Source organism: Molothrus ater, chromosome 5 (genome assembly GCF_012460135.2).
Source record: "Molothrus ater isolate BHLD 08-10-18 breed brown headed cowbird chromosome 5, BPBGC_Mater_1.1, whole genome shotgun sequence".
NCBI classification, from domain to species: Eukaryota; Metazoa; Chordata; class Aves; order Passeriformes; family Icteridae; genus Molothrus; species Molothrus ater.
The window spans coordinates 37,777,214-37,798,857 of NC_050482.2; the positions used below are offsets into that span (position 1 = coordinate 37,777,214).

Genomic DNA, 21,644 nt, shown 5'->3' on the forward strand with positions numbered 1-21,644 from the left:
ACTCTGGAATGAATAAATGCACATTTTTACTCCAGAAGGGGCTCCTTTTCTTCATAGGTGTTTAAGGCAATCATCTGAAAACTATTTTTTCCCCACTTTTTCTCTTTCTTGGGAGCTGAAGCACATATAGTGTTAGACTGCAGCAAGAGAGCAAAGATAGGGTTTTCCCTGTGTTCTGCAGGCAGCCATTTTTCAGAGCTGGAATAACTTAGAAGCCTCATTCCCCATCAGCAGAAACTTGTGGAATATATTCTTTAGGGGTGAAAACCCATGCTTTGGGTGGTAGTTCCTGAATCAGCTGCAGCACCTGATGCTGCTGGAGCAGAGAGAGGGCTTGTGGTGGAAAAGGGCTCACACGGGAGTGGGGCAGAGCAGAGCAGCATGTGAGGTGTGAAGGTGGGGACGAATAGGGCAGAGTGAACTGGTGGCAAGGGCTGCTAAGCTCTGTCCACCCCGTCAGGCCAAAGTCTGCATGGGCAGTGGCAGCTCCTGGCACAGCTCTCTCCACAGGTGGCGTCAAATGGATCCAGCCTCCAGGCTGGCCAGGGTGTCCTGCAGGCCAAACTCACTTCTCAGAACAGGCAGGCTCGACAAGCGCTTCTGTTTATGAATAAGGGACACAGGCAGGATGATTTGTGTCAGAACTGTTTGTTGTATTTTTTGAGTCTTTTAGTTGCAATGTAAAAATTGTGATTTCCGGGCTGGGGCGGTTAGGAAGTTTTCAACCCTTCCTCATGCATTTTATACACTTTTTTTCCCTGCTGTCTGCCCTCACTGCTCACATTACAAAAGCTCTCAGAGGCTGGGGCTGCTTCTTACCCGTGTCTGTGCAAAGCGCTCGCTGTAACTGAGCTCTGTTGAGGCCTTTGGATCCTGCTGTTACGCCTATAATAATTCACAACGCCCAGGGCTACGCACAGCAAACGCGCCGCTCCTTCATCCCCGTGTCCCTGCGGATGCCGTATCTCGGCGCACCCGCGGGAAACTTTTGGTTACGAAGGCACACCCAGCCGGCCCCGGGCGGCGGGGGCAGCGGCGCCGGGAGAGCACGGCCCCTTTAAATTCCAGCTGTGCGGCGGGGGGCAGCACCGCTGGCGGCGCGGCGCGGGGCTGGGGCCGGGGCCGGTGCGCGGCGGCGGAGAGCAGCGCGCAGCCCTGCGCCCGGGGAGGCAGCGGCTCCGGCGCCGCGGTGCCTCGCGGAGGCGGAGAGGATGAGGATGGCTTCTGGCTTTTTTTTTTGCCTCCTCGCGACGATTTCCATAGTAACCTGATCGAGCGGTGCAATTTCGGAAACTGGGGTGGCTTTATTATCATTTTTTTTCCTCCCCGTTTTTTTCCCCCGCTTCATCCCACCGCTCCCCGAGGAGTGCCGGCCGACAGGTAAGGTGCCCCGACCCCGCGGGGGTGTTTCCGCGCCGCCGAACTTCCCAGGGCGACAGCGGCCAGGCGCGGGGTCCTGCCCGCGGGGCTCCGCCGTGCGCGGCCGTGGGCAGCAGCAGCAGCAGCAGCAGGGGCCGGGGCGCAGCCCGGCCGGCTGCGGGGGGCGCACGTCGGGGCGGGGTGCCGCGGTACCGGGGAGCCCGGCGGGGGGTTACCCCCCGAGGAGACCGCCGAGCTCTTTTTACCCTCTTTGTTTGCTTGCTCCCAGAGAGGGTTTTATTCTTCCCTTTGTTTCTCCCTCCTTTTCTTCTTCCCCCCCCCCACCCGCCCGCCCCTTCATCGCTCCCCTGCCTGGTTTGCTTCCTTGATCATCTTTCCTTCCTCCTCCCTTTTGTGAGGGTGAGAAATCGCACGCACTTCACCTTAAAATCTGCGGCGAGCGAGGACACAGCCGGCCGGCTGCCCGCTCCCGGCGCGGCCGGTACCTGCCGCATCCCCCTCGTCCCCTAGCCCGGGCCGTGCCCCCCGCCCGGAGCGCCCCGCAGCCTCTGGAGCCCTCCACTGGGGCGGGCAGGGGACCGCCCTCGCCCGTCGCGTCGGAGAGGAGAGGGGCAGAGCGGCCCAAAGCATCCCCCAAGCCGGGTGTCACGGTCTGGGTCCCCGAGAGGGAGAAAGCACATCGTGGAAACCTGTGAGCAGGTTAGTCTAGAAGCTTCTCCCTCCATGACCTGCTCCTTGTCCACCTGCCTGTGCCCGTCCGGAGAACTTGGGGATGGGGGACACGTCTTGCCACTGCATCGGCGTTGGGTTGGCAAGGATGCTGATGGCCCCGTGGGTCCTGAGCCAGGCAGCCCTGCTCCACTGCCTTCTCATGCAGCCGTACATTTTCTCCCCTTCCTGGGTGGGCAGCACGGGGAAGGCCCCAGCTGGTTTGGGTTAGGTGCTGAGGACTCTGTCCAATTGTGATCGTGCTTGGTTGGTAGTGCCGTGGCTCTTGCCGGGTGGTAGTTGTTCACCAAGCAGGTCTCCAGTAAAACTTACTGTTGCTTGCCATCTTCCCTAATTCTCTGGGTTTCATCCTGAAATGGTGTTTTTGATTGTGACTACATTATATTTTTTGAGGGGGGGTGAGTTGGGGCGGGTGGGAAGAGGGGAGTGTTTGTCAATTTTTACATCATTTTGCACTGAGCACAATGAATAGATTAGTCTGCTCAAGGCTTTTTGTTTCTGTCATAAGTGATCAATAGTCATCTGCTGGTAAGATGATCTTATTACAGAAAAAGCCAAAGTGCACGCTGAGAACAGCTGAAATACAAGGTCAATAACTCTTGGGTTATCAACAGTAAACCTGCTTTGCATATTTGAAGGTGACGTATTTCTTTCAAAGTAAAGGCAACTTCAAGCCTTTGATGAGCTTTATTTTCTGTGCAAAACAGTCAACATAGAAAACAAGCCTTGCTTCGGAGTTGTCTACTCATCCTTAAACATCCCCAGACCTCATTTAATCTTTCTCTTTAGTGAAGGTGGACGGGAATTGCAGTCCCCTTAGGTAAGAAGAGTTTTTGTAGCCCCCGATACAAAGGTTGGTTTGTTCCTAGTGCCCAGCAACTGCTACAGGCTTTCCAGACACAAAAGAAAGGCGTAGTCTGTGGCCTGAAGATCGTGCATGCTAAAAAGGCAGTCAGCTGGAGGGTATCACAGATCAACAACCAGCTCCGCCGCCGCCGCCTGGTAACTGGCTTCACTCCGGGAAATGTGACAGCTTAGTGACACAGGGCAGCGGTGCCCAGGGGCCGCTGGTGGCTCAGGGAGGACTGCCATAACCTTCGGGTCAAGCCTGGGCTATGAGGAGCCGGGGCTGCGAGAGAGGGAGCCTGGACAGGAGGAAGCACGGGGGGCAGGTGAGGCAAGCCCTTGCAGAGAAGGCATTGGATTACAGCACCCAAGCAGGGGAATGAAATAGGAAAAGGGAGCAGGGCAGATAATCGGCAGGGGAAGAGGTTATGTGGGGACTCAGAGCCTAACATAAAAAGCTTGAAGTAATGAGTTTAATCTACGAAATCTAGTTCTTAAATTGTATGTGCTTGCCAATTAGCTAACCATTCTGCAACTCAGAATGGAATTCAGATTGTATCTTGGTAAATGTATTGACTCTGAAGTGCTGCAAGGAGAAAAATCATTCTTTCCTCTTTCCCCTACTGTGGGCTTTAAATATAAAAAAAAAAAAAAATCAGATCTGAGAATTGAGGAACCTTTTAATATACTTACTTTCCTGAGTTCACATGCTATCTAGCCTAGACTACCACAGTTAAAATCAAAAACTCCTATGGTAATATGACTTCAGGAAGCCAAATTCAGAACAGTTGAAGGGCTTTTTACCAGTGAATATTGCCATGCATTGTGAGGAGGGGTCACCATCAGTCACAGAATGGATTAAAGTACAGGAGATGTGAGGCTGTTACCTTGTAGGGAGAAAAGCACTTACAGTATATTGAGGGAACCCATGGCCCTCTTGGGGTCCTCTAATGAACACTTAAACATTACATGTGTATAAAAAAGAGTTGCAGCATAACCTTTATTCTCCTGTAATAGGGAATGTGTTCATGTATGTATTACTTTGTGTGTGTCATAACAGCTTTCAAAATGGCTGAATTATATTGATTCAACTAAAAATACTATGAGAGAATAGCTGAAATTAGTTTGAATTTCAGTTTGAGAGAATTGTAAAAATAATGTCAGTTTTACATCACTGGACAGCTAGCTGCAGTAATTCAGTAGGAACTAACAGAAGCCTTCATAAAGCTATTGTTTTATCCAGCTTTTACTGGTATGGACTTAGGAAAAGTAGGCATGAGTCAATGCCAGAAATTGCCACCAAGACCAGCACCCTGAGCAAGAATATTTACAGCTGTGTTTCAGAGTCTGGGAATGTTTGCTTTAGATGGCTGGCAGTGCTGTGATTTATACTGCAGAGGATCAAAAATTCATTATGTTTGATTGGTAACACAGGGATGTAATAATATAGAGTTTCTCATTTTCTTGGAGAAGTGTTATCTAATTTGTGCTAAATTTTACATTTATGCTCCACATTGAGATGGATCAGAGGTGTATGGCTGGGAGATGTGTAGCTGGGTTTTTTAGCAGGAATCTGACTTGCACTGATGCGTATGCATTTTTCTGTACTAATCTCCTTGTGGCATTGCCTGCACGTGCTGATGAAATAATCTGCCTGAGAGCTGTTAGAATTTGTATGTAAGGAGCTGGTTTGTTTATATGTAGATCAGTTATTACTGCAAAGATAAATGTATGCATGGAAAATTGTTATCACAGATGGATGCTGGCTTCTGAAAACTGGGCCTCTTTAAGATAAACTTCATGTATCTTGTCAGAGAAATAAGCAAGATGGGGGCAAAACCACTACTGAGTTTTTTATTACGTTCTGCTTATGCCAATCAGTATAATACACATTGCAAGGACCTAATACTATGCTTGCCATGAAAAGACTTGGGATTTTGTCAGTGTCAAATGAGACCCACATTCTCACTGTCTGCCTGACAACCGTTATAAGAAATACCATGGTAAAATTTCCTTGCAGAAAGACTTTGTAAAATATGTAATTTGTATTGGTAATTGCTGTATGTTTTGCTTGTGCTCTAGTGTTTCTTTTCTGCTCTTGAAAATGACTGCATACAAATAACACTTCCTAGTTGTTTTTTTTTTCCACTTCTGTATCTATATTTAGAATTGTATCTATTTAATTGAGAGACAAATGTTCATCTGTTAGCCCAAAAAAGACAGATAGGAAACTGGGAACGTGAGATGTCTACTCTTCTCAACTGGACATTAGCAGACCAGGATTCAGCTTTGAGTCCCATCTCTTAGCATTCCCAAGGCTCACCAATCCTTGTTCCTGCTTTTAGTCCTCTGGATTTGGACTACCTTGAGGCATCACAGAAACCCTGTGCAGGACAGAAGCATTTAAAAAGTCAGTCCTTCTTCTGACAGAGCTTTTTGGTCCTCACTAGCTTCTTGGAGCACTGCTTCACATGGTTGTCTGCATGCAAATCAGGTGTCCTCTGGGGACAGTGTTGGATGGTGCAAGCACTAATGCTCCTGTCTGTGTAAGTGTATCAGGAAACTGTATGCAAAAAAGGCTTTTCCCAGGGATTTGTCTGAAGTGGAGCCAATGGATCTTGAGATCCTCTGAGGTTCGGCTGTTAATTTTTGTGGGTGGAGATGGTCAGGTCTCTCAGGAACGGGCTGGTGAATGTCACTTACTGCAATGACTGGTTCACAGTGTTTTAAGTGGAGTCTGCAGAACAAGTCAGGCTCATGGCTCCACAGAGCAAATGTGTTCCACATCCAGACATGTACGCCAGGAGACGTATTTCAAATGAGACAGCAGTGTCCTTCTAGACTAATTCCAGCAGACAGAAAGGAAATGTGAGCAAGAAAAATAAGGTCACACCATTATGTTAGTGATGACTTTTGATCTCTGGTGACTTTCCATCTCTGAACTTAATTTAAACAATAATAATTGCATTCTGTTACACCACAATGCAGTCATGACTGTTTGGTTTACTTGTACTGCAGCAGTAGGTGCTAAGCTCTAATTTGAAACAGAGGTGGTCCCAGTTGATTCTTAGAGGGTAGCCCACTGATGATACCTTTTAGATGGAACCAATGCAAATAATTGAGAAGTAACTGAAAGTTGGTGAAGTAATAGTGTTAATAAAGCAAGTTAATATTTATACCAAACCAGAAAAATATTTACATAAAGTTAAAAAAAGCCTAAGCACTATTAAAAATTGTAAGAGAGAATGCTTGACTGTGAGCTGACAGAAATAGTAGCAATTGTTGTTTCCCCAGATTTTAATCAATCTCTGTCAGTATCAAATAGAAAACATGACTTTTTTTGTTATTTGGAACCATGCTCCTAGAGAAATAAAATGTGATCCTGGAGTCCTTTTAAGCGGGATGTCCTGCAGTGTACTAAATAATTTGATTTAGAGGGAAAATATATCAAATATGTTTACATGTCATAAAAAAGGAGGCATTTTTCATATTAGACTTATTACATATAAATATATATCTTCTACATATCTTCTTTGTGGAAAATGTGCTGCTTCTCTCTGTGTTACTGACATTTTCATTAAGAAGATCATAGATGCTACTTGAAACAAAATATTTGGCTGAAGAGAAGCAGAATCATTGTTTTAGGTTTGGGAAGAAATATCTTCCATAAGGAAGATGCTAAAATCTGTTAATGAAGCATTAATTAAGTTTACAGTTACAAATATGAAATTATGGTGCAATTACCTTTTTCAGGAGTCATTGTTGTATTAAGGGTTCTGTTTTGTTTATATTTGTCTTTTTTCACTGTGATGTCAATTAACTCTTACAAGGAAATGTTACTTTTCTTCAAATGTGTGTAACATCTAATTTTTTCTGGCCAATTTTTTCATTTCCACCTTGTTTTTAAATAGATATCCATGTCTTTCTTTGTGTTAAAAAGAAAGCCAATCCTAGGTAATATGGCAACTTGGAAGAGCATGTCAAAACCAAAATTGTTTATTTGTTCACTATGAACAATTCTGTTTACTGCAGATGAATGGGTTTTATGGTAAAACTCCAGCTGGACTATAAAACTTTCATCTCTGGACTATGTCCTGATGTGTTGTTATTAAGCTTTAAAAATCAATAAAGCAGGATGGAAGTACATTAAATTGGCAAAAGTTAAAATAACGTTGAGGAACTGGCAGTTAAAAATTGTTGATGGAACAGCTGATGAATTTGCAGAAGAGCCTAAGATGATAAGGGTTGTTACAATCTATTTAAAACCATTGTGAATTCATGCAGTATTGCTCTTCTGGAGGCAGCAAATCCACATATCCCTACAGAAAGTCTTGACTCACAACAAAGCTGATTAGTCATCCAAGACACCAAAATAGTTAAAGCAAGAGTCAATATGTCTTGGAATATACACTGGAGAATTGATGCAGTTATTTGAAGGCATTTCAGCATGCATAAGGCACTGAGTTACCCTATAAACTATTAGGCAGTATCGAACTCCAGTAAAATCACAATTATTTAATTCTAAGCTTTAGCTGCTATCATACATTTTGGGGCATTACTTCTTTAAGATATATGCATGAAAACTGAGAAATATCATTTTGAAGAATGTAAGAAAGGGGTAACTAACTGCATGTAGGAATTGACTCAGTAAAAGTGAAAGCAAGTGAAATATGTCATCCCTGCACTGATGCACACACCAGTTTTAGGGAAAAAAACTAGCAGTTATTTAGTCTGAAGCAGTAATAAATGAACTAGGCTGTTACTTTAGAGGGTCTGGGAGGAATTTGTTTATCTTCTGTGGCTAGAAAACACTGTTTATGTAACCTGTTGTCCTTTCTCTTGAGTATCAAAGCAGTCCAGTGGTTCTGTGTCACCATGATGCAGAGGTAATCAAAGCAAACCTTCAGAGACTGTCACAACATTGTCATTATTTTGGCAGAGCATTGGAGATAATTTCAACAAAGAGGCAAAGAAGCTCTGCATTGATAAGTAGGTTTCAATCTGGAGAGCTGGGTAAAAATAAACAGTCCCAAGTGGTCCAATACCAGTTAAAACCACCCTGCTGAGACTTTTATTGTTAGTAGAATAGAGTGCCCAGATCATGAATTACTTCTAAACAAAAGCAATGTCCGTTTAGCTTGTTTCTCCCTCCCTGTATCCAACACTAACACTCCTACAATCTGTGCTAAGGCACATGGAGGAGAAGGCAGTGATTGGAGACAGCCAGCATGGCTTCACCAAGGGCAAGTCCTGGCTGACCAACTGAGGAGCCTTCTGTGATGGAGTGACCACATCTGTGGACAGGAGAAGGGCTACAGGTGGCATTTATATGGACTTCTGTAAAGGCTTTGATGCAGTCACCCAAAACATCCTACTCCTTAAATTGAAGAGAAATGGATGTGATGAATTGTCTGTTAGGTGGATGAGGAATTGGTTGGATGTCGCATCCAGAGGATGGTGGTCAGCAGCTCAGTATCCCACTGGAGGTCAGTGACAGGGGCTGTCCCCAAGGGGTCTGCACTGGGACCAGCACAGGTTAATATCTCCATCAGTGACATCGGCTGTGGCACTGAGTGCACCCTCAGCAGCTTTGCAGAGAACACCAAGCTGAGTGGTGCAGTTGACACAACTGAGGGATTGGAGCTGGAGAAATCAGCCAAAGGGGACTTCATAAGGTTCAACAAGGCCAAGGTGCTGCACCTGAGTTGGGCAACCCCCAGTAAAAGCTGAGGGATTGAGAGCAGCCCTGCTGAGAAGGAATCGTGGATGCTGGCAGATGAAAAGCTGGATGTAACTGGAAAGCCAGTTGTATTCTGGGCTGCAACAAACACAGCATGGCCAGCAGATTGAGGGAGGGGCTTCTGCCCCTCTACTCTGCCATAGTCCCTCATGGTACCACATGGACTGCTGCATCCACCTCTGGAGTCCCCAGCACAAGAAGGACATAGACTGTTGGAGGGGTCCACAGGAGGGCCGTGAGGTGATCAGAGGGACGGAGCACCTCATGTATGAAAACAGACTGAGAAAGCTGGGGCTGTCAGCCTGGAGAAGGCTCCACAGACACCTTATTGTGGCTTTTCAGTACCTTAAGTGTACCTTACAAGATGGAAACAGACTTTCTAGCAGGGCTTGTGTGAAAGGACAAAGGGTAATGGCTTTAAACTAAAAGAGAGTAGATTTAGATTGGACATAAGGATGACATTTTTTACAAGGGTGGTAGGCACTGGAACAGGTTGCTCACAAGGATGGTAGATTTCCCATTGCTAGAAAGTGCTCAGGACATTTTGAACTGAAAGACATTTTAGTTAGTTTTTAATAACTAGCTAAAAGGAGTTGAAAGAAAGGACTTCTATAAGAAGTTACTGTAAATGTAGTACAAGGTCTGTACATGCTCATACATGTAAGCAGTTTCTCACCCCGTGTTATTAATAAACAGATAAAGACAAAATGACAGTCTGCATCACTCAGCTAGGTTTGACTGGTAAATGGGAAAGTGTTATGGGAGTCTTGCATGTGATAGTGGCACTAAAAAAGATGCAAGTGAGCATTTGAGCCTAGTGTTGACACACTATTAGTTTGGATGACAGTGTACTACTAACATTTAAATCCACACTTTCTGTAGTACCTTTTAAATGATGCTTGTGTCCTTGTGATTATTTTGTTATCTGTAGCTGCTCATTTTCATGGAGTCAATTTTTAAACACTGATTTTTACCCTGAGTCAGTTTTGACTAAAGCTCTGTAATTTGTTTTTTAAAGGTCTACTACATTAGAAACAAAACAAAAATTTCCTTATTTACAATAAGTTGACTGTAAGATAATTTTATGTGATCTCATCCATAGAAGAATCAATTCTTGCTACATTCTAGCCCATGTCCGTGCTATTAATTTTGTATGCCTTGATAGAAAATAAAACCTTTGATTTATATTTTCATTTGGGGGGAATTGACAAATATCTCAGTTGTAAGAGAACTTTGTGGGTCTACACCAAATACTGTATCCTTTTCTTGCATAGCATATTGCATATAGTTTGAGTTACAGGTAAAAACCAAAGCTCCTTAAGTTATCTTTTGGATGCAAAATAACCAAGTTGGGGACAACTGGCTGACTATCTTGAAAGCACTATCATATTCTGGGGTATTTCCTTGGTTTATTTCTTAATGTAATTTTTTTATTTATTATTCGTGATCTGCCTTAGAAAGGTAGGCTACCATACTGGTTACACACACTGAATAACTGATGGCTTAAATGTTGAACAGCAAAGTAGTTAACAGCTTTCAATCTGTGTAAAGTAAAATCAGTTTCCCTAGTTATTAAGGATCATTGCAAGAATTTGCTAGCATCAATAACATGATTAAAGACCAGATTAACATCAGGTGTGAGTCCATGAAATTCCCAAGTGTAAAAATTTACAAGCACTTTTTAAAGCATATAGAATGATATAGCTAAAGGCTCTTGTTGGCAATCTGCTCCGCCCTAGTTTACTCATCCTCTGCTCATGCTGATGAAAACTTCAGTGCAGTAACTTCATGGCACATAATTCAATGATGTTAAAATAGGATAATTTATTCCCTTCTCTCTCACATTTTATTTCTTTCTATTAAATAAATTTCAGGCTTGGAAGTAACAAGGGAGTTGAGTTTGTGACCTGCATATAGCTGAGATTTACCTGCAGATTGTTGCCAGTCCCATCACATGCTCCTTCCATTTTCAAACTGCTGTTCTCTCTACTAATATCACATTAGTTTTCATGCAAAGATTTTTAGGCTCCAAGTTCCAATATTTTTCATTTTATGATGATCAGTCAATGCGTGCAAGTCAAATCCTGATTTATTCCAGCCATTAGGTGGCAGAGATTCTTGGGTATTTGAACTGCGAGCACTACATTTGCCAGAAACAGATGCTTCTGATGTTCCAACATGCATATTTCGTGATCTTTACTCAGTCAGAGCCACAGAACTGGTATGTCCTTCCTTGAAGAATGAGAGGGGTGAGCAGAGTTTCTCTCAGGAGGGAGACAGAGGTGGCCTCAGGAGGTTCAACACACTGTCCCTTACAGATAGAGTGATCCTAGATTAAAGTCACAATGGCCTCAGCATCATCTCTTAGCTCAGTTTCTTTCTTTTGTAGGATGTGGACTACCTGGCAGTTTCTCTGTAGCCCCAGTAGGAGAGTTACACATGACAGAACACTAAATGAAGCTTGGTGTTAGGTTCCTCCCTGCTGCTTCCTTGTTGCAGAGGCACACAGGATTTCCAGTGTGTACCACCAACTACTGCATAGGCTAATGTTAGCCTAAGGTTAACTCAGTTATTAAAATGCATATGCACTGCTGATAAAGTTAGCACTATAAATCCTCACATTAATTTTCTGGAAATGTGTGACACATTTTGAGAAGAAAAATGGAAAAACTAAAAAATGCATTTTCAGAAGCAGTGAGTAATGGAAAGTTAAAGAGGGCCCAAGATGTTTGTTTCTGTTTCTTTTTAAGCCCACTTCCCCAAATTGCTGAATAACAGTGTGTTTGAAAAAATATGAATGCCCATTCCTAGCTGTACATGTGTGTATTAGCTCCTGTGTGTACCCATGCTATTTTGGGGGCAGAGAGGACAAAACCAGTTCTGATCTGAGGTGCTTGAGGCATAATCCTCCTTCTACCCAGCCCTCTCATCCATGTCTCCTGCGAGATGAAATGACCGATAGTGTTAAGTGACCTGTGCTACCACTTTCCACTTTGAGATCCTGAAATAGATTTTCCGTGTGTCTGATGTGAAAATCCTGACAATACCCTACAACCTTTTGCCTGAAGCATGCAAGAGAGCAAATAGCAGATATGAAGTTTCAGGCAGAAGAAATCTGTCTGCAAAGCACCAGAACATGCAACTTTCCACATGGCATAAAAATTGCCTCCCTTGACAGATTTCTGGAGTTGGCCAAAGTAATCATAAAATGTACATCCTGCTGCACATGTGGAGGGCTTTCCCATCCAGGGCAACATGAGTAACTCCACAACAGAAGAGTATTTAGCAATAAGGTTAACAGCCTCAATATAATGCAATACAATAAGGCCAGAAGTTTTAAGGAGACTTGTTTTGGACTTATATATCACAGACTTATCTCTGGTTTTGAATATGAGTTGTCATCTGAGAGTATTCACCAGGAAGCTTGTCTGGATATAATCAGAGGTCAGATCTTTTTTTATCTACCTGCTAAAATCAAAGATGTTCAGCACAAGTTGCTACTCTTGAAGAGCAGTTAAAAATTTATCTATTTCTTTAATTCAGCAAAGCACGTGTTCAGTAGAGTGGAATTAAACCTAATGAGGAACCTGCAAGCTCAGTCTGTCCAACCAGCCGTGATGTGCCAGAGGGCAGAGATTCTTCTGACTGAGATGTACAGGTGTTTAAATCTCACTGGTGGGGATTTTTTCCTAATTTCTAACATAATCACTTAATGGAGTTTGAGAAATATTTTCTGAGTAAACACAGTAGCCTTTGTTTTCACTGCTGAAAGGACGACTTGGGAAAAATCTTGGTTCTGTAAATACAAGTAATGATGTTAGAGATTTGCTTAGTATCATGAAGACAGTTTAGGGAGAATTAAAAAAACATCAGTGCTAGAAATGAAAAAGATGTATTTTACCAATAGGTTCATTCTACCTTTTGGGAAAGAACAGAAGAAAAAATATCTAAGTTATCTTTTTACCCTTTTGGTACCTTTCCTTATTGATATGGAAATGCTTTTGAAATTTTTCAAATACTGCTTTATATTTTCTAGAAAAGTGGAGAACATATAGGAACAATGTCTGCTTTCCTCTCTTTTCTTTTTTTTTTCCAGTGAATATGATAGAACACACATTCTGAGAGGGATTATTTTGTCCTGGTTCCATCCCAGCCCAATATATTTTTTTTTTTTACTGAAGATTTCTGGCAGCCCTTGAGATAGCAATTTTAATTAATGGCCCAATTATTAAGAATATACCCACTCAGAGAAGCATTCTAAACAGCACAATTGTAAAGGTTAATTGTTCAGATATAATTAGAGCCATACTCTATCCTGAAAAGTGCTTGTGAATTTCTACAGTCACATTATTTAAATCATTTAAATCTATCTTGGATTAATGCCGTTATCTCTAAAATCAAAATCTCCTCCATAGACCTTGGTTATCCTCTTGCTTATGATATTTTTGTTGTGTTATTATGTCAGTGTCTTCAAGGTAATAGTGAAACTGGTCTGCTAATCTTTAAAGAAACAAACAAACAAACAAAAAAACCCAGGCAAACCCTTTAGAGGAGAAATGAAACAGTATCTTCTCTCTAGTGGTCATTCCCTTCAGACTTTGGAATAGAAGGCAAAGCCTGTTTTCTATGCAGCAGTTTCCTGAAGATTAACTGCAAAATAATTACTACTTTTCAGTTGTGTGAATAACCGAGACACCGGGCAAGAATAGTTGGAGGGGTGTTGAAAGACAGGGAGGAGGTGATGGTGTTAATGGAAAAGAAGTGGGTGGTAAATGCACATTAAAGACCCTGGGATATTAACCTTTGACCTGCACATGTTCTTTATTTCATTCTTGATTAATGTTTTTAAAATTTAGAAGGAAAGGCACCTTTTGGCCTTTTAAATGATGCACACCTTCCACAGTAAAACACTTCTCTTTGTTTTGTTTTTGTAATGCAAAGGGGAAAATCAAATTATGCTATTCAGGCTCCCAGCATTTGACTGCATTTATAGCAGTAACTACTATAGCAGTAACTACTCCTCTTATTTGGAGCCTGTGTGGTTTCATTGGGAGTGCAACACATGCTGCATTCATCCAGAGGATTAAATGAATTCTCAGAATTAAGAGGTGACCTTGTCAAGCACAATGTGTTTAGAGATGTGAGGTATTGGTTCTCCTTGCTTTTTAGGGAATTTTGGTGTTCAGGCTTTTTTTTTTTTTCTTTTTTTTTAATTCCTGAAGTGTATAGGCTGGCTTATTCACTTTCCCTTTCTTATGTTTTTGGGTGAGTACTGACAGTATTCTTAACATGATGAGATGTCAATGTCTTCCAGATACTAGTGAAACCCGTGTTTTATCCTTCAAAAAAAAACAAGCAGTTGAGCATTAGACAAAATTCTGCTTCTGCCACACCTGTAAGGTCCTCCTGCTTCCCAATGGAAACCACTTGCAAGAATCCAGTTTGGCTTATAAACCTTCAGTCATGCATTGAGAAAGGGTAGTTCTAGCGTGGATGAATTGGGCTAAGCACTGCTCTGCTGACAGTCTCCTTATATTTCACATTTTAACTCACAGTAATAAGTAAATTGTCATCTTTTATGTGACCTTGTCGTATTTCCAGATCAGAATCAATGTGATCAGTGCAATTTACTTGATACGGTATTTTACATGACCACCATAAAAAAAAAATCAAATTCCCACTTTCAATGTGAGATATTAAAGAACAGATTTTTTAAGGTTGTTAAAGGTCTTTGGCACCAGGTTCCCATTGAATTGTGCAGGTCTCTGCTGTAGCTGTGAAATTCAAAGGTCTTGAAGGGGAAACAATCCCCATTTTCATCCAATCCTTAATCCAAATTTCTTTTAGCAATACAACATAACAATATGTAGATACTGTTTTACTATAGATGTTCCTCCTTGCATTTCAACTGTCTTCTACATATGCACCTACATATGAGCTTTGGTTTGAAAAATCATCATAATGAAATTTTTTTTAGTTGTAGTCTTTAGTCTGTTTTCATAGCATGCAGTTTTATTTCTGTAAACATCAGATATTCATATCTGTTATTTATGTAAATTTCTCTGTCTGCTATAGGTTTGCAATCTTTGCATATTCTCTACTGAACTTTGATTATGCTGTTTGTAAAACATAGACAAGAATTTAAAGCCCATTCCTGGTGATGATGAAGCAATTTCTTGCTTCTCAGAAGTATACTTAATCTTTTAATTTTATCAGAGGTGGAATTTAAATAAATACATCTGCAAAGCTATCTGAATGAGGTTGTTTTTGCTTCTTAAGGACCTTTCAGTAAAAGTAGTGTGACTGAAAAGAACTGCTGTGTGTGGGAGTAGTGCTTGAGCTGCTGATTGCTGCCAAAGGTTACTGGAGTGAAGACAAATGAATCCTTCAAGGCAATTAAAAGTAAAATAATTGGTGAAACAGAAGCTGCTAATCCCTTCCAGTTTCATATAACTTAAGGTTTAGGGCATCATGCCAGAGACATAAGCTGCAGAGAAGGTGAAAGGCACTGCTGAAAGTTTTGTGCAAATGGTGTGTCTTCTGGGGAGGAAGGAGTACCAGGAGCATATCACACTAATGCTCTACACACTCTGGTGACTCCCTGTTCAATTCAGAATACACTCTGAGGTCCTGATCCTGCTGTTCTTAATGGACTAGGGCCTGTTTGGAGACTACCTTTGCATTTTCAGCCAGGATGCTCAGGTTTAACAAAGATGCTGCTGTGATTACAGCACGGTGTGAAGCTGGGAGCCAAAGGCTGAGAGTACTTCAAGCACAGCTTGAGTGACCAGCAGAGGTGAGAGTGAGCCTGGGCCTGCTTATGGCATGTTGTGAAGACCAGAATTTTCCCTATACATCTTCTCTCAGTGGAGAGATCCAAATTAGTTTAATTCTCATAACAGGAAAGAAGACAAAAGAGGAAAAGGGTGAAGGGATAGGATAAAAAAAACACAGCAACAAAAAAAGCCAGGGGAATGTAATAAGCATGTGCTGTTCTGGAAAGCAGGCTGATTTAAAAAAAAAAAGGTTAAACTTTCTGTTATAAATTAAAATAATTTTCATCCAAACAACCTTAAAATAGACATATTTCCTATCTTTCTTAAAAAAAAATCTCTGAGTTTTATCCATTTTGGTTTTTTTTCTTTTAAGATGAGACTTGCATGTTGCCTCATTTCAAATATCAGGATCAGGTTTCCATGCTCTCACAAAAGTGTATGTAACCTACTGGGTAGTTGAAGTGTCATCACTTTAGGTCTGCTAAGACCAGTGTGGTTTCTGTGTTAGCAAAGAATGATTTAAGGGGGAAAAACAGCTGAACCCAGAGGTTGGAACACTCCATTGGCAGAAGCTGTTGCTGTCCTAAGCAGGTCAGCTGAACTCTTAATATAGAGAATTTTTAGCTTACTGTGCCACAACCAGAGCTTGGTTCTGTAACATTTTGTACTATGCTTCTACTTTATATTTACGCATAGTTGAAAAAGGGATCAGGTTAGGTAAGCCCATGTAATTGGTAAATGTCCATGTAAATCAATCTTGGCTCTGTGTAGATTCATTGCTGTAGAAGGAAATCAGCAAAAGATAATGGATGCAACTGCCTCACTCCCTGTGCCAGGTCAGTGGGACATGGACATCGAAGTCACTTTCAGCTTCTTAAATGTTACATATTTTCACACTCAAAGAAGCAGGCTTAGAGAGCAAAGCAGGATTTTTTCTCTAAAATTCAGCACATTTTTACTATAGCTATAGCTAATCTATGAGGGAATTAATGCTGTGGGAAGCAGGTATTTATATTGCTGTCCATTTGTGCAGCATATGCTTCTCCTGTAACATAGGGGTTCATGGAATCTAAAATGTCTTAGTTATAGCAAGTGTGGTTTTTTGAGGTTTCCCAAGATAAGAGAAAAAGCTCACATGGTGTTTGTCTTTATTATGATCTCTTCTCTTACCCATTTTCTTTAAGGAATTTCTCTAGGTGCACAAACAGGTCAAGGCCAATACATCATATTTAAAAACAGACCTCAAAGTGGAAGTTTGCAAAATTCTTTTCATCCTCATCATCTCCAATCTGACCATCACTCACAATCTTTTCTCTACTAAGGATATCTCATGTTGTGGGGATATGTGCTGCACCTTTAGCCTCCGATCCTCAGGTCTATTAGCTATCTATCTATTAGCTCCAGCACTGCAGTGCCAAATTGGTACTTGTTAGCCATTCACATCCCTGGAAGATCATGCTGTCTCTGAACAGCTGCAGGCCTGGGTACCTGAGTCCTTCAGAGAAGAGCAGGTACCATCCTGCAGCAAGGCTCCTGCAGTGTCACTGGGTGGGTGACAGCTCAGGGCTGTGTGTGTGAGCTCAGCAGAGCGATGGTGTGAGCTCAGGTTCGCCTGTACAGCCTGTGCCAGCACTGCTCCCTGCTGCTGCCTGCGCAGCATCGCTCTGACCCTCTCTTCTCTCCCTGTCTGCTCCCTGGGACATCCCTGTGTGCTGCACCTCGCTTCCATGAATGTAATGGGAAGCTGATTTTCCAGTTCCAGGCAGTTGCACTGATTGTGGGCAGTATAACTTTTTTTGAAGGCAGTCTTCCTAGAAACCTGCCTGGGAAGAAGTGCAAGCACTCTTGGCAGAGGTCAAACGAGGTCCAGTTTTCCTTCTTATTGTCGCTCCCTGTGTGGCAGTGGCAAAAGTCAGGGACAGAGCAGTGAGGCACTATGAGGAAAATAGTCTTTACTTAATGCATGCTGAGCTAAATGCTGGAAGCTGTTACCTGTGATAATATGTGGAGCACAGTGGTTGCATCAGGTTCCCACAGCAGTGCTGTGTCCCAGGGAACCCACCATCCAAACTTTCACAGAGATACCAAAGTAACAACGACCACCTGAATAGGTGGAGAGGGCAATGGGGTAAATAAAGGGAGAGAGGTTAAGCTAGGACACAGGAAGAAAGAGAAATGGTCTTCTGCTGGCAGAGGATATACTAGACCAACTACTCATTGCATAAGGGAATGAGACAAAAGACCTGACAGAATGAATGGTGTCTATTTTTAGAAGAAAGGAAATTGCTTCCGCATCTTTTACACAAGCAGGGGAGTGCTATACATCTTTGTTTAAAATGAAGGATTCAATCTAGCTATCCAGATCAGCCAAAATGCCAGTAGGTTTCATGAATATCTTTAGAGATAGATAGACTTGGAGATGTCATGCCTGTGTCCTCTCTGTGATATCCAGTAATGTCGTGGCAGCTGCAGATGTTCTTCTGCAAACTCTGAGGATCGTGGGGAGGCCGTGAGAGACTTAGGAGAGGGTGTCAGTTCCCTGCCTGTGTCATGTAAGGCCTGGACTTCCCTCTGGGACAGTAGCACTTGGTCTCATTTGCAGTGATGTGATGGAGCAAGGCAGGGGGCAGATCCCCAGCCAATCTGATTTCAGTCTCAGAGGTGACAGTGCCGACTGTGTGCACCAAAGTTGTTATCTTGTTACCATAACAACGTGGCACATCCTCTTCAGTCCAGGCACTCCATGCCTGGTGTGCAATGCTCAGCAATTGCTCTAACAAGATTCACTTTTATTTTATTCTTGTATTATCTATTGTTTGGGAGAGAGAAGAAACACAGCCGTTGGGTTTTCTGATGTGTTTTGCCAGCTTGTCCTAAAACTCCCGGGTACACGGGAACGGAATGTCCAGATGGCACAGTTTTGCATTCCTATTCTGAACATTTGGAAAATAAGTGCATGGCATGTGTATATGCATGGGCAGAAAAACACATACAAAAAACAATTTAGCATATCTGGGAATTGAGTGTCACAGTTATTTGTTTTTCGAATTTTAATCATTGTCAGTAATAGAAAATATTTCTGGGGTTTTAATAGTGTGGTGTCCCCATAGTAGGAAGAGACTGAAAATTGTTCTGCTCTATCAGTAATGTGACATAAATTTTTAGTGCAGACCATTCTTCACTATAAACTTTAAACTCTCCAATTTTTTGTTAAAGGGTCAGGAATAACACGCAAACAATGCCTTTTATTCTCTGTGCTTGCTCTGTTCTATCTTATTCTGAAGACATTGAGTAGTCATCACACAGGAAAATGTGAAAGAAGACATAATTTCAGTTTCATCCCTAGCATTCAGGAGGACTTTTGTGTGCCTAATGCTTCATACAGGCACAGTTCTTTACCATGAAGTCAAATTCTCTTATTTTATTTACTACCTCACTATTTGGTAGTACTTAAAATAATTTCTATGGGACCTGACTTTTACCATAATTTTCAAAAAGACCAAAACCCTTTTAAGGTGACTCCAATAATCTTTTAATTCCTTGTCCTAAAATGCTCTGAGGGTTATTGCAAAGCAAGAATAATAACATGTTTCTTTTTTAAATAATGAGAAATTCATATTATGATTTTATTACACACTATTTTATTATTTTCTCAGCTGAGTGGGTAAAATATTTTCCTGTTGATATTTCTAAAGGAGGCAGGAAAATGCTTGTTCAAGAGCAAGTGTATATGCAATGAGAAGCTGGAATAGCAACAGCAGTCTTTGTAAATCCTAATGAAAGCCATAATCCAGAGGAATAAGTCTGCTTCATAACAATAAATCATTATAATTGCCACCTACTCTTTCAAACCCACAGACCAGCAGCTCCAAAGTACCGACTCACTGTTTAGATATACCAGTCAAGAAATCTTCTCTCTGTGTGTATACATATATCACCCACTTACAATTCCTAACTCAAGCATCAACGTCAGAATTTTAACCACAATGCCTCGAGGGCAGATGGTCAGCATATTAGTTTACTATTCAGCTGAATCAGTGCTCCCTCCAGTTGGTTTCTTCATTCAGCATGCTTTCCTGTGTGCCATTAGCTAACACTGGCTCAAAACCTCACAAATAATCCTCATTCCCTTTAAATATTTTTGAGGGAATTTTTTGAATAACCCACCTTGAGTAACTGGATGCATTTTATTCCTGAAATATATTTCAGGCATTCAGTATTATTTTCCCTTTGAGACAACAGTTCTCCTATTTACAGCCTTGGTGGATTAGCAATGGGATGTTGGCTAGATCATGTTGGATTTGTCAAATGCTGCCTCTATTATTAGCAGGAGTCACTGCACAATATAGTAATTTGAGGCCAACATACAACAGCAACAACATAAAAGTACTTATTTTCCCTTACAGGAAACCTCTTTCTCCTGTGTGACCAAAATACAGTCTGCTAAAATCAACAGACAATAAACCAGCTAAGTTTTGAAGACTTCTAGAGTAATTCTGGTGCCTAAGCAATCCAAAAGTTAGGTGCTCATTTTCCGAGTTCTGAAATGCTAATTTCATCTTTTTCAACCACAAGATTAATTGTACCAGAATAGGCTTTTAAAAATTAAAACTATGTTATCATGCGGTATTTCAGTATTTAGTATTTTGAGCATTGAATTAAATATATGTCCAAATCTTTGTTTTCCGATAAGAACGGGGACAAGGACGATGCACTCGAAAATTCAGTGCTTAATTTCTTCAATGTTTATGTAACCATTTTTGGATTTTTGACATTGCTACTACTGGCAATGAGAGTCATGATAGATTAAAAAATTAAGGAAAAAAAAAGTGAATTCTCAACTTGTGTGCATGAGAAAATTTACCTAAGTTGAGGTCTTGGGAACAAAGGAAGTGTTAACACTTCTCTGGGCTGCTCTCCCACTTCAGCTAAGAAGCTGTGGAAAAATAGACTCTTTCAGGGCTTGAATGTGAATGAATTGAACTCTCCTGTAACTAGGAAATCTTTTCAGAATCAGACAGAACCGAGCAGGTTTTCAGTTGGTCATATCCCATTCATTCCTTCACTCCTTATCCTCCACATGCTGATTCAGCTTGTAACTGAGCATGTTAAGGCTTTTGAAGTCTGATCAAAGATCCCACACTGGCTGCAGAGAGTTGGAAAAGAAGGAAAGCACCTTGTCTTTTGTGCTCATCCTAGTTACAGACTTTACTGCTCCATCACTGTCATCTAAACCAGAATAATAAATGAAAATTCCTCTGGAACTTGGATGGTATTTTAATTGTTCAATTATGAGTAGTCCAAGAGGTTGGCTAGTCCTAAATTATTTTGTTCCTTCTGTTCATATGCTGATTGTTCCCAAATCCTACCGCCTCAGCTCCTCAATCCTAACTGATGCTTCATTCTAAAATGCCTTACAAGAAATACTGCTGAGTACACTTGCATCACTACTCACATAGGAAGAAAAAATTACCTGGCCCATGTCTAAAGGCTACACCTTATGAACCACTGATGCATTTTTTATCTTCCTATGTCAAGGGAAAGAGAAAGCATCTTGTCATTAAACATTGCTCTCCTAAGTATGATCAGAAGCCTCCTTCTAGTATGAGGTCCATGTAGTTCACCTGCCAGGAAGGACTGGCAGGGAAGGACTCTCTCCATGCTGAGTATTTTGAAAGAAACAGAAATACTTCTATAATTTCTAGTCTCTGGAGTGATAGTAGTAGGTTAAGGTAAACTGGTAAAACAGACCTGGATAAACAGTTTTCAGTTCACAAACTTAAAATTGTCATCAAGATACATTTTTCCATTGAGTTTGGAATAAGCTGGACAGTGTCTATATTTTTGCTAACTCCTATTTATGTTGACCCCGAGAGTACCTGGACATTCAATTTTAATTTGGACAGGTAACCTTCAATTATTATTTTTTTTAATTAAATGCTGGGTCATGAGTCAGTGACTCAAGCTACACCTTCAGCTCATGACTGCTAGCCCACAACTTTTATGGGCTTGTTGGTGTTTATATGTTTATTGTCATTTTTCCACTCCTTCCACTTATCCCTAAATTGCTGGTTAGGATAAGGTTTTTAGTTGTGTTCTTTTGAACTACTCCTCAGTTCTTGTGAGGAAGAAGAGATGGGTCCCATGCCTGTTTTCCATGCCACAAAGCTTTC

At 41.6% G+C, this 21,644-nt stretch overlaps 1 protein-coding gene across 2 annotated transcripts in view; it reads left to right on the forward strand.

Moving 5' to 3' along the window:
• Window positions 1–1,190: 1,190 nt before the first annotated feature.
• The window catches only part of NAV3 (neuron navigator 3), a 509,813-nt gene continuing 489,359 nt past the window's right edge, over window positions 1,191–21,644 (forward strand). Inside the window, exon 1 of one of the 2 annotated variants that reach the window (XM_036400276.2) lies at window positions 1,191–1,380. The gene's annotated coding sequence lies outside the window, so the exon portion shown is untranslated. Of the gene's footprint in view, window positions 1,381–1,910; window positions 2,080–21,644 lie in introns of those variants that run through there. The other variant, XM_036400277.2, reaches the window with a different exon arrangement.